At 42.8% G+C, this 12,042-nt stretch overlaps 1 protein-coding gene across 3 annotated transcripts in view; it reads right to left on the reverse strand.

Annotated features, from left to right (window-relative positions):
* BACH2 (BTB domain and CNC homolog 2) overlaps positions 1 to 12,042 on the reverse strand; it is a 142,931-nt gene that overhangs the window by 74,032 nt on the left and 56,857 nt on the right. For all 3 annotated transcript variants that reach the window (XM_056487904.1, XM_056487903.1, XM_056487905.1), the window contains one exon: positions 8,374 to 8,524. The gene's annotated coding sequence lies outside the window, so the exon portion shown is untranslated. The remainder of the gene's footprint in view (positions 1 to 8,373; positions 8,525 to 12,042) is intronic.

Consider the following 12,042-nt stretch of genomic DNA (forward strand, 5'->3'; position numbering starts at 1 on the left):
TGGCATCCACTCGAAAAACCATCTCAAAAATACTTTTGCTTCATCAATACATTTGTAATTCAACCAAAAACGAAATTTAAATAGCATCTGAAAAGCTTTGCATGGTAAACATCAGAAAAAAACTGCTTTCCAAGCCTGCAGCCAGTTGTTCTATAATATCTTCTGCTTTGTGCTGACAACCTTTTTTCCCTCCAATCATTCAGACACAATGCCTTCAGGTCTGTCTAAGTAATGTAATTTACTGGAGTGGAATTCCCTTGATACCTTCTGCAGCACTCAGTGACAGTATCATTTATACTCTACACTGTCATGCCATGACACTGATACATTGGCTTTCATCCCTCATTCAGCACAGAGGGTGCAATTTCACCTTCCATTGTGCCCTTCTGCAGACTGCGCGTACAAATTCCCTCCATTCATTCCTAATTACAAACCTCTGCTGAAATGCTCTCATTAGATTTATATTTCTCACTCCAAAGTGTCAATCTTATTTCAAAATTCCAATTTTCTGAGAGATTCATCCATTAGCAGCAACCTCCAAAGCATTCCTTAACCGAGTGCATTAAAAGTGAAGCTGGCAGAGCAGAGACGCACTTAAAATACACCATTACAGCAAATCTCCATTGCTAATGTTTTTGCATTATTTGAGCAATGCAATAAGGAGCCTGTGACTGGCCAGCCCTGCTCCCAGTGATGGGCAGAAGGCACCAGTCAAGTTCTGTGTCCAGCCCTGCTCCCACTGTGAGGCTGCACCACAACCCAAAGCATCTGCTGCTGCTCTCACCATCTCACAGTACAGCATGAGGTGGCTGCTCAAAGGACTCCAGAGGCTGAGAGCCACAGAAAGAATTTATGACAACTGTAAAAATGCCTGAGTACAGCTTGTTTTCTGTGGTAAAGTAAAAAAAAAAAAAAAAAAAAACCAAAAACAAGCTGGGGGTTTCCCAAGGTAGCTCTGCTCTGCAACCCAAAAGGGTGTTAGAGCTCCTCAGCTGAAAATCTCAACCACATTGTTTGTGTCACTTACACTAATCTTAATTCAGTGGCCACATGCAGGACTGTGTACAGAAAATACAGCTTCACAGATTCCCTGGAGCAGTTCTACAGGTAGTAAAAAAAAATCAACAAGAGATCCTTTCACCTCTTCAAGAGAAAGGCAAACACCTTAAAAACCTCATCGCCTTACAAGGGAGAAAAATGAAGAGCACAGCAGCGGGTACTGATAGTTGCACAATGCACCCAACGTGCCATCTCTAAAAATAGCCTGTGTGGTGATACCCCTGGAAGAGTCCAGCATGTCTCATCCTGCTGGAAAGCACAGCAGCAGCGATGGGGCAGGAGCGCCGCTGACACACGACGCACACGTTGCACTCCCTCCTGTCATTATCTCCAAAGCCATCAAGTTTGAACTTACCTGCAGCAGGCACGGCAGTAGAAAAAGAAGGGTGGGTGGGAAGAGAAAAAACCACCTCTCTACAACTGTACTGAAAAAGGGAAAATTCCACAGAAAAATATTACAGCAAATGATTACGCCCCTTGTCGGCATCTGGGCACCTACGGGACTGAGAAATGCAGGTGATTACAGCAGAGGTAATGTAACTCCCTGCAGCAACCACTGTGGGGGAAACTAATAATTGCTAAAATTTTGCCCATTCCCATCTGAAATATTTGAAGTCTTGATTACTGCATCAGCTCTCTTGCCATTTGTACTTTGTATCAAGGCAAGAGCTGTTCCAAAGAGCAGATATAAAAGCAGAAAGGAGCATTTCAGCAAAAAGGCAGAAGTCAGGCAGCAATGACAGGCACTGAGCTCCCCTAGGAAGCGAAGGAGGACTACACCAAGCTTATTTAAAGGGATTTCTTATTGCCTGATGAAAGACTCACCATTGACAGCGTGACTAGTCCATGGAACAAGCGCGTGTACCTCTATGAGCCCCCAGCACCTCACATGCTCTGCACCACGTGGTGTTAGTCAGAGCGAAAACCTGTTGTCTTATAAAGCCCCATTCTCAAGACCAACACCTTTGCTACCCTGCAAAGCTGGGAAGGTCATGAAGCGACATGAAAGCAGTGATGCTTAAGCTGCCACACAGCAGAAAGCAAGTTTTCAGCCTCTACCTTGGGTCCTGAAGCTCTTGGATAGATGCTCTCTCCTCTCATCCATCACAAGAATGACATCAGATTGAGAAGCCTGACATGCACAGGCACACTCATTCTCTGGAAATGCCACAGTACTTAATGAGTGAAGCTGGGACAGTACCAAAGCTGACACCATGAAGCTACAAATTTCCCTGCATATACTGACATCTCTCTGTAATATTTCTCTTAGCCATGAGCTGACACATCAATTAATGTGGTCAGAACACATTTAGTAGTTCAAGATACCGCAGCTGGTTTAGTGGATTCCTAACCAGTGCAACTACCTGGAAAAGCATCACGCAGTGTATTTCAAGTCACCCTAAAAAGCAAACCAAAAAGATTTTATCTGCCAAAAGTTAACCCTGAGAATTTGTTTCTCAAGCTCAGCAGATTTATACAGATTGCTTTTTTTCTTTTCTCTTTGCTTTTTCTTTGCTAGAAGATGAAGTTCTGGATCAACAATTCAAGGTACATCACTGAAGTTCTGAAAGTTAAGACTTTAAAGATCTTTCAGTCCTCTCCAAAACTGCCTTTTCCAGACAGCAGAACAATTCTGCTTCCAAAATTCTTTCATCACCACCTTTAACTTATATACTAAGCCTAACTACCTTTTCTTTTTCTTTCCAGTACAAAGTTGAAGAATTAACACAGCTAGACCACACCACAAGTAAGCTCTGACTCTCCTTCCAACACAGACCCATTTACAAGCATTAAAATCTAGGACTCACCCACCAGACAGAGCTGAAGCTGCAGGCAAGCCAGTCATCAGAGCTCAGAGAAATATTATGCTTGCTCCACAAATGGTGAAGCATTTGAATCTTATTTTTACTTGTACACAAAGGGCAATAAATGGAAAATCTTATTGTAACCACTTTTTCATGGCCACCCACACTTCCAACACCTACAGCAAAAAGTATATAAACGTAAAAGCCCCAAAACTCATGGCTCATCTGAACAAGGAATGCAAACTAGCTAGCTGCTGTTACTTTTTTTCCAGTTTATATCTAAAGTGCCATTATATTCTGTGAAACATTGAAGACAGTTTTTCACATGCTGTGCACATCTACTGTCCAGGATTCTGCTGGATTTTCCTACAATTTCCCCAGTATCAGTGTCCATGGTAAAGTCCTTCTCTGAGTTAGCTGACCACTGACTGATTTTCAAATGATGAAGTAGAAAAGGGGCTTCCCCCTAACTCTCAGTTTCTTCCCCCAACTACTGCCCAAACTACTGAGGTACAAGGAGTTAATGCATCACTTACCTGTGAGAAATTATGCTGAATACTCTACCCAGAAACTGGCAATTAAAAAAAAAATCCCTTTACACTCATAACAGTAGAAGAACTTCAAACAAATTGCTGTCAAGGATGATTTCATTGTGTTTAAATCCACTTTACTTCAAGTCACTTTGCAAATTACTCTTTGATTTTACACCTAAAACTCTCAGGTCTACTATGATTCCAGTTTACTCTCCTGTGTGTCCTGTGCCTGATTCTTCTCATTTACAGAAAGTAACACAAGCATGAACCTAATTATCATCTGAAAACCCGCAGAAAACTAATCCAACTCACTGAGTAAAAAAGAAATAAAAGAAAAAAGGTCTGTCTTAAGACCAGACCCAACACGAGGGTGATGCCATGTCTGGAGATGTTGAGAATGAGCAATCTCGTGCCATTAATCACCGTGCTGTCGTGGAAAGCTCGGGTTATTACAGCGAGACAACGATCCAACGCGACGCTTTAATGCCTCCACTCTTTAGACATCGTAACAGGAAACATGTCCTACCAGCTAGCAATCAATAGTCCACCAAGTGATCGAAGATAAAGTGCTGGCTCCAGAAAAATGTACCTTTACCTGCCCTTGCTCATCAGCTGCCCGCTAGACCCCAAAGCACAGCACCCTCCTGCAGCTCCTGACGAGGCGAGGCAGCACGCTGCTGGAACCGGCTGTGGGCTCTCCTGCCCGGGATCCAGGTCGCAGGACCCGTGTGCTGAACGCCGCAGAAGCGCGGGCATCTGAGCATTATGAAAATAAATGGGTCATACACCACTGAGCTAACAACCACACCACCCCCAAGCCGGGCACCGAATGACTGTGCAGGGCTCTGCCAGAGGGAGAGGAGAGGTTGAGCCAGCAGTGAAAACAAAACTGATGTGGTGAGATGGATTTTACTTTTCACTGGTTTGGGTTACAGAGAAAGTTGGTCTTGCTCTCACCGTACCTCAGGGTTTTCTGTAAAAAACCAAAAAATTCCAATGTACAGGCTGGTAAGATGTCCTGTGGAGACGGGCACCTCAGCGCGCCGGGAAAGGGGAAGTGCCGCTGGCCCTGGGCGGAGGGAGGGCTGTGACTCAGTCCCCTGGGCTGGCACACACACACACCAGCGCTGTCACCTGCCACAGCAAAAATAAAAAGTCCTCGCCACAACACGGCGGCCACACGGGAAACGCCGAGTAAACAGACCAGTGATGCTGCACCCACGCAGCCCGGGGCACCGCTGGGCGACAAACAATCCTGTGGGCAAGGGCAGCAGGGCGAGAGGCGCCAGAGTAAGTCTGTCCATGAGGCACACCGCACTGCAGCACGCCGCGCTGTGCCCTGCTGCCGGCACAGCTGAACACCAGCGGAGCTCTGACACCGCCCGTGCCCGGGCGCTCGGTCAGAAACCCGCAAGGGACACCGGCTGCCACCCACACACCCGTGCACCTGAAGCCACACCAGCACTTCTCAGGCCGTGCATTTGTCCAGACACACATTTTGTTTTAAAAGTTGTATGTATACATTTATATATATAGCTTTCATAAATATGATTGTGCCTTCGCCTCTATGAAAACAGCACTCCAGCAGGAAAATGTACCAGAAACATCATGAAATGCAGACATGGCCACTTCTCTCATCCAGTAAGATAAACCTGTCAATGTCCTCAGGTATGATCATGGAACTTGGGAAAAGGGTTTGCTACTGTTGCTTAGGAGTGTTTGGTAAGTCAACGTCCAAAGTGATACAATTTTGCCTTCATAAATCTGTTTTTCTTCTGATTCTGTCAAGTTATCTGGCCTTTAAGCGCAGATTTTAAAAAAGATACATTTTTCCCAGGCTGTGGTGGTAGGCGGGTGACAGACATTTAACCACCAATATCAGCATATTTAAAATTTTACATTCTTTACATCTGCCTAGAGATGGGTGGAGGATAGATTTCAAGAAATCTTTCAAAAAATTTTTTTAAAATACTCTGAAGAACTCATACCTAGCAAATATGAAATTTCTTGGGTTGCCTTATGTTTTTTTATCCTGTGTGAACTACTTTTAGGTCCTTGCTGAATTCACAACGTTGGATAAGCAGTACAAATCTGAAGTTTTTATAAGATGCAGAAGGACATTGATTGGGATGTTATTTTTGCTGCTTTTAAAGGAAAACATGCAGGGCTAAAACAAAATGAGAAATGTGAGCAGAGTGTGGACACTGCCAGGAATAGTCACCTGTCTCCACTGGGATGCCAGCAGCCCTGCCCCAGCAGCTGCTCCAAGACACAGCTCTGTGCATTCCCTGTCATCTGTGACTGTTTGGGACAACAAATGGAGAGAGCCTCTCAGCAGAGAGCACAGCCTCCCCCCAACTGCTGTACTCCCACATTACAATACACTCATCTAACCTGCCCAGGATTAATTCCCAGAGAACCTGGAGAATTGGGTTCTTCCTTACTACCTTGGCACATGCACCATAACATGGTTTTGCAATATGCTCCATCAGAACAAGCAAGGGACACTCTGCTTTGAACTCACACATCAGTAAGTAGCATTTCTATGGAGATTTTATCAATCAGCATCCTAGTGGTGTTAGAGAAACAAAATGATAAATGGAAGGGGGGAAAGGCATGCTTGTTTATCCCACTGCACCCTGGGAAAAGCGACAAGAACGCAGTTGTTACAGCTGGGTCAGCCTTGTGCAACTGCTCCTTCCAGCAGGGCTAATTAACAAGTGAAAGCCTGCTTCTTTCTATGGAAATTGCTATAACGAGGTAATTGTTACAAGCAGAGTCTGTCATCAAAAGCAACCAGACTCTGGGAAACGCTGAGAAATCAAATAAGCAATGGGGCAGCTTGCCCTCATGTCTACCTGCCCACATGATGGGTGCAACCCCAGCCAACAGCCTGTGAGGTGATGCAGGACTTTTCTAGGAGCTACAGTACACACCATGTTTTAAAAATGATGTATAGCTCAAGCACATTACCACAGTTAAAAGAGAAAGAAGAAAGAAAAAAAACCGAAAGGCATATATTTGATGGTGACCCTATATCCTCACACTGGTTTTCAAGTTTGTTTGGTCCTCAGACTTGATTTTGTTCCTTGAAAAGGAGATGTCTGATTATTTGTAGCACAACAAAAAGCAAGACAAAACTTCCTATGCACTTCTTAGAATGAGAGAGGGATTTTCTTTCCCATTTCTGTCAGCTTTTTCAAGTCCCCCAACAAGGATGATATTTTTGAAGTTAGCTCCTCGGGAAGTATTTTTAATAGTGAATTTGCAAGATGCCTAATGATAAGCTTTTCAAACATCATGAGAAAAGCCTGCAAAAAAATTGTGAATAAGGCTTCCAAACCTCATGGGAAGAGTGCTAAGTAGGACTAATGAAAAACAAGCTTTTTCTGCCTTCCTAGCTGTTACAACTCATATTTTCAAGCCTTCTTCCCTTAAGACAAGCACTAAAAACAAATTTCAAGCCAGTTCCAAAATTGTCCTGCAGTCAGACGATTTCTGCTAAGGGGAATTTGATTAATAACTGCACAAGAGAATGCCAGACCCTCAAGGAAATGGCAACAGTCTCCCTTTTTTGGAAAACAAAATCAAACTCACACCTTGTAAGGCCTCTTTGACAATGAATTCTGTGACTATCCAGACTTTCTCCACTGCCTGTGACTTCACTATTGTTTTTGCTGATACTCATTACACCAGAAAAAAAAATTCTTTAAAAAACTGAATTTCCATATGCATTAAAAATACACTATCCTCCTTTTGCAGTAGACTTCCCTTGTTTTAAATAAATCTTTTAGTATCACATAAGCAAATAAAGAACTTCAAATATAGGTATATTTCTAATGTAAATGCTTTGGTTCCAAAATACTAGTATTTTTTTAGAAGTAGTATTATAGATCAGTTCCTAAGATTAAAAATAGTATTAGTAAGCATTCAAGAAAACCTGACCAGTAAGGAGTGGTCTGCTTCTCTGACCTGTTCTAAACTGCATCAAATGCATTTGCTACTTCAGTGAACAAACAAGGGCAGGAACATGCACACTGCCACCCTGTGCACCACAGTTTTGTGTTACCTCCTTTTGCCAAGCTGCTCTATAGCACCATCCCAAAGATAAAAACCTCTTAACCACAAAGAGTTTTGGTTTTGTTTTAAAAATTAATGAAATTAAGTTGTGCTCAAGCCTTTTCCCAAACTTATAAGCTCTGGGGTGCCACACCCTCCACAGACCATCACCTCCATGCCATCCTTACAGCGGTCCAAAAGCTTCTTCTGCCTCAGAAACCAGAATTAGGATTAGAACTGCTGATTAGGGACAAACCAATTTCTCCCCACTGATTCTACGCTAGGCTGTGCTATGGAATGTTTCAGAGGAAGACTCATCGTGGGATCAGGGATCAGAAAATATCTGCACAGGACAATAAGCTGCTCCTCATCTTGGGTGAAATACCAAAGCACAACAAGCACTGGGGACTACTACCCCTGCTGAGAAGTTACGAAGAGATCTGCAGTCCCCTCAATTCTTTACCCTCCTATAGTCAGGTGGAGCACTTAATTCCACCTGGAAGGAGCTGGAGATAGCAATGAAGGTACTTCTGATGCTTACAGAGCCTTTTGGGGCAGCAGGCTGAAGGATGAAGCAGCACCAGGGCTCCTCCAGGGAAATACTCCAGGAACCCGAAAGGAGAAGGATATGGATTCTATAGCAGAGCTATTCTAAGCACTTCTCACTAGGGTTTACTGTAGTAGCAGAACACTTAGAAAAGCCGTCAAAATGACAATCACTATTTAGGTTAAAAAAGCCAGTAACTACTTCAATAACAATTTATTCACCACCTAATGTTTGCAGTTGAATTACAGCTTTTACAGTGTTTTTCTAAAGTGTGATATTTACTGCCTCTACCTTGCCTCCCCAAGATCTCTTTTTTCCTTTTCTCTCTCGTTTTTTCTTTAAATAGAAAGGAATTGGAATCATTACTTACATGTAACTTTTCTAGGTTCTGTGCTGGCTAAAATGTTCTCACGATGCAGGGAACAGGATCAATGGAGAAATTAAGAGGCTGCAGCAATCCATTAAGAAGTGACCCTCCAAAGTTCTGTAGGGCAGTGTTCTGGCAACTCAGTTGGAGCAATCTAAAATAAAATAAAGGCAAGAGTTAAAAAAACAATCAAACATTGAATCTTCACAAAGGCCTCTTTGTTTTTTCTATTGGAAAAAACATCCATTGGAGCACCTTTTTTCTTAAATACAGAAGATCTTTATGCCAAACATGACCATTACTTTATGTCCATTTCACACCTCCTCAAAGCTTAAAGCTGTAGATACATTCCTACAAAGATTATGTTTTCCTTTCATTCATATAGTATGAGGCTCCTGAAAAGAATTACCAAAATCACAAACTAACATTTCTGTGTTTATTCTACCAGATCACACCACAAGTATGTGCACTGTTATGCATATATGCTATGGAATTTTTTACTGTGACAGTGATGAGGCACTGCAGTAGGCTGCACAGAGAAGATGAAGATGCTCCATGCCTGGAAGCATTCTAGGCCAAAGCTGGATGGGGCTTTGAGTGACCTGGTCTAGTGATAGCTGTCCCTGCCCATGGCAGATGGGTTGGAACAGATTAGCTTTAAAGCTCAAATCACCCTGTGGTTCTATGAAACTGTACATCACAGCAGAAAAGAGTTATAACAAAACCAGCAAATTCATCTAGTAAGCTTTAAATAATAATTAAACTGGCTTTTGTCAAAGCTTTGCATTGATTTTATCAAGGAATTTAAGTTAGGAACACAACATTTGTTCCTTTGTTTCTCCTTTACTCTGAGGATCTTCAGAGAAGAAACACCATCAGTGTAATTTGGTATCCCCGGGTTGATGCCTTGTGTGCCACAATCCTGCAGCCACTCTGAAGCAAAGCCACCTGCCACACCAGCCTATGTCAAAAGAAAACTGGAGAGAGAATGAAATGCTCACCTGCCCACAGAAAATGCACTGTGCTGCCACCTCTGTGCAAGGGGCTCAGGGCTCAGTCCCTGGAGGGGAGGCACTCTGGGATGGGGAAGGCTGGTGAGAGCAGGGCTGGGGCTGGAAGGTGGGGTGTGGGGTGTGAAACCCCCAGCAGCCAATCCCAGCATCAGCAGACAGCCCAGATCCCACAGTGTGCACAGTCCCCATCCCAGACTCCGGAAAAGCTCCCCCATCTATCAAGGAAGCAGTCACACTCTAAAGTGGTTGGGGAGGAAACACTTGTGGAAGGAGAAGCAATTAGCCTTAAGCTACAGGGGTTCTCAAGTTGAGGTTTTCAAATTGCTAGTGCCCAACACTTCACTGTTTTCCTGGAAAATACATTGGAATGCTTAACTACTATTTACTTGAGTGAACTTGGCAACTGGGAGTGGAAAGGAAGATGGTTTTCTTTTGAACAGAAGGGGACAGCAGCAGTACAAGCAGTGGCATGTATCTGTCTTCACAGGATCACTGCAAAGGCTGTGTCTGCAGAATTACCACAAACTAAAGCTAGATAAAGGGAGAGGTGAGGAAGAGGAAAATAGACCCCTAGAGTTTAGATTTTTTTTTAAAAAAAACTACCCTTTTTTTTTTTTTTTAAACTTGCAATATTAACTCTTCAGTAAAAAAAATCTAGTTTCTCAAGAGATGTCTATTGCCTATATATCTATGTCTATGCATACTTATGACTAATGCCTGTTTAGGACTCCAGAAAAAACCGTGCAAATGAGAGAGATGGTTATTTTTCTAAGTATGCTGTTCCTGGTAAAAAGAGTTCAATATTTTCTGAGCATTTCTGCAATGCTCCTACTGCATTTTACTCCAAGTCTTGTGGAGGACTGGTTCACTTATGAAAAGCAGGTTATTTCCTCTGGATGGCACACTCCCAGATAGTTTACCCACAGATGCTCAAACTCTTCCTAGCTTTAAGGATTACCTAATTAGGTACTTGAAAAGAATCATGAGGCTGTGCTAGGAATACAATGCTTGTGTCTCTTTAGTTTATACAGTTTCTCCAACTGGGCATAATGTTCATTGACAGGTTGCAAGAGTACCAAATGCTTATGGTCACAAATATACATTATCTAAATTGCCTATAAACCTAAAAATATAAACTCTAAATCTGTTCAGTCATAAATCACTGGTAGAACAAAAATAACTGTTGCTTACTCAATGGCCAAAGGACTAAAACCAGGGAAATCTCTATGTTTACAATGGTAAGTTAGTTTTCTGGAGCAAAAATTGCACATGCCACAGAGTACCAGAAGAAAAAGAGAATAAACAGAAGTTGGGACACAGGGAAGCAAGGAAAAAAACGGGGTAGGGAGGGGAAAAAGAAGACTTTCAGCACCACTGAAGCTTTTCTGAGAAGGTCTGATTGATGTTCACTGCTGTAGAAAGCATGAGGCTGCATCCCAAACATTTCATTCCCTCCTGCAAATGTCTCACTCCATACCTCTCCCCATGCTCCCCAGATATTCTTGCCCTATGCAGGATGATCCAGCCAGCATCAGGTTTTACACATGATCTAAAAGACTAAAGCAGGAATCTCTCTGCCCAGGGGTCAGCTTAGGGTAGAATGAAACTTAACCCCCGCCTACGCTCAGCACGAGGGCTCCTTCATGCTTTCCACTTGACAAAGGACTTTTCCTGAAACAGGCAAATTACTGAAGGCAAAGCTGCTACTAGCTGCAAACTTACAGGAATACACAAAAACTGGGTTCACATGAAGAGCCAATGGTGCACCTGCTGAAGAGGAGTTTCAGCAGTTTAACAGGCTGATCAGCCAGGTTTACAGCACTGGGAAGAGCTTGCAGGGTAAGATGTACTCTGCTCCAAGGCTTGCTCACATCAAGGTCTCAGCTCTCAAGACAGACCTGCACATGTGGGCCATCAGTTAACAGGGTCGTGAGAGGCCACAAGATCACTGTCCTACACCAGCCTGAAGATCCAGCTCCTGAAGACTTGGAGGTTGCAAGAAAAACCTTTTACTTTAAAAAGAAGCATCCACCTTACAGCTGGCAAAGAAATCTAGAAAAATAACAATACTTCTAATAGTGAACTTTGTAAAACTGTTTGGTTTTTTAAAAAAACTTACGTTATTTAAAAACCTCTTGCATATTTTTGAACCAAGTTACCTTTTTTCTCCACTTTTCTGATAGCTTCCAGTACTGCCTGGCAGCTGAAATTAGCATTGAGGAATGCAAATGTAAAGGAAGACACACCAGACACTCTAACTGGCAGAAGAAGACATGAAGTTGAAAAACCACTTGCTTCAATAAAACACCTTCCAGTTTGGATTTCTGTTATACAGAGAGTGTTCAAAGGAGAGGTTTTGTTTTTAATATGGCTTAAATGCTTAAGAGGAGGAAAACTGCCAAGTTCTTCTTTTTGCAACAAACAAACCCAGAAAGGCGAATTGAGAAGGGCATGATGAATGTACCTGGGTATTACTCCACTTATCATGAAAGGTATTTCAGACACAGAAAATCATGTAGTCGTGCTCAAGAAAATTGGAGATGCTGGGTGGGCCATGAGGGAAGTGAGCAACAAATAACAAATGCAACAAATACACAGTGGGTTGTTTATCCTGATGTTCACCATAGGTGGGTAAAATGAGGGCTAAGTAAAATGACTC

The sequence above is a fragment of the Oenanthe melanoleuca genome, chromosome 3 (genome assembly GCF_029582105.1).
Source record: "Oenanthe melanoleuca isolate GR-GAL-2019-014 chromosome 3, OMel1.0, whole genome shotgun sequence".
In the NCBI taxonomy this organism is placed as follows: domain Eukaryota; kingdom Metazoa; phylum Chordata; class Aves; order Passeriformes; family Muscicapidae; genus Oenanthe; species Oenanthe melanoleuca.